Source organism: Arachis ipaensis, chromosome B6 (assembly GCF_059453495.1).
Source record: "Arachis ipaensis isolate K30076 ecotype BB chromosome B6, ASM5945349v1, whole genome shotgun sequence".
Taxonomy (NCBI): domain Eukaryota; kingdom Viridiplantae; phylum Streptophyta; class Magnoliopsida; order Fabales; family Fabaceae; genus Arachis; species Arachis ipaensis.
Window position 1 is genome coordinate 91,747,914 of NC_142441.1, and position 1,351 is coordinate 91,749,264.

A 1,351-nucleotide genomic window follows, 5' to 3' on the forward strand; every position below is an offset into this window, starting at 1 on the left:
TTCAGCTTCATGATTGCACCAAGAAACTTGGCAGTTTGCTCTTCAGTAACATCCTCATTCTCTTCAGAAGAGGAATACTCATCAGAGCTCATGAAGGGTATAAGGAGGTTCAATGGAATCTCTATGGTCTCTAGATGAGCCTCAGAGTCCCTTGGTTCCTCAGAGGGAAGCTCCTTATTGATCACTGGACGTCCCAGGAGGTCTTCCTCCTTGGGATTCACGTCCTCTCCTCTCCTCACAAGTTCGGCCATGGCGCTTATGTCAATGGCCTTGCACTCTCCTTTTGGGTTCTCTTCTGTATTGCTTGGGAGAGTACTAGGAGGGATTTCAGTGATCCTTTTACTCAGCTGGCCCCCTTGTGCTTCCAGATTTCTAATGGAAGACCTTGTTTCATTCATGAAACTTACAGTGGCCTTAGATAGATCAGAGACTAGATTTGCTAAATTAGAAGCATTTTGTTCAGAGTTCTCTGTCTGTTGCTGAGTTGATGATGGAAAAGGCTTGCTATTGCTAAACCTGTTTCTTCCACCATTATTAAAGCCTTGTTGGGGCTTTTGATCCTTCCATGAGAAATTTGGATGATTTCTCCATGTTGAGTTATAGGTGTTTCCATAAGGTTCACCTAAGTAATTCACCTCTGCTATTGCAGGGTTCTCAGGATCATAGGCTTCTTCTTCAGAAGATGCCTCTTGAGTACTGTTGGATGCAGCTTGCATTCCATGCATACTCTGAGAAATCATATTGACTTGCTGAGTCAATATTTTATTCTGAGCCAATATGGCATTCAGAGTATCAACCTCAAGAGCTCTCTTCTTCATAGGCGTCCCATTACTCACAGGATTCCTTTCAGAAGTGTACATGAACTGGTTATTAGCAACCATGTCAATGAGTTCTTGAGCTTCTGCAGGCGTTTTCTTTAGGTGAATGGATCCACCTGCAGAAGTGTCCAGTGACATCTTTGATAGCTCAGATAAACCATCATAGAATATATCCAGGATGGTCCATTCTGAAAGCATGTCAGAAGGACACTTTTTGATCAACTGTTTGTATCTTTCCCAAGCTTCATAGAGGGATTCACCTTCTTTCTGTCTGAAGGTTTGAACATCAGCTCTAAGCTTGCTCAGCTTTTGAGGGGGAAAGTACTTGGCTAAGAAAGCCGTGACCAGCTTATCCCAAGAGTTCAGGCTGTCTTTGGGTTGAGAATCCAACCACAATCTAGCTCTGTCTCTTACAGCAAAAGGGAAAAGCATGAGCCTGTAGACTTCAGGATCTACTCCATTAGTCTTAACAGTATCACATATCTACAAGAATTCAGTTAAGAACTGAAAAGGATCTTCAGATGGAAGTCCAT

General features: G+C 42.9%; 1 non-coding gene across 1 annotated transcript; it reads left to right on the forward strand.

Moving 5' to 3' along the window:
* The first annotated feature begins 1,010 nt into the window (after nt 1-1,010).
* Nucleotides 1,011-1,118, forward strand: LOC148561755 (small nucleolar RNA R71). Its single transcript, XR_015887459.1, has one exon. It is a non-coding gene; the product is annotated as a small nucleolar RNA R71 (small nucleolar RNA).
* Nucleotides 1,119-1,351: the final 233 nt, after the last annotated feature.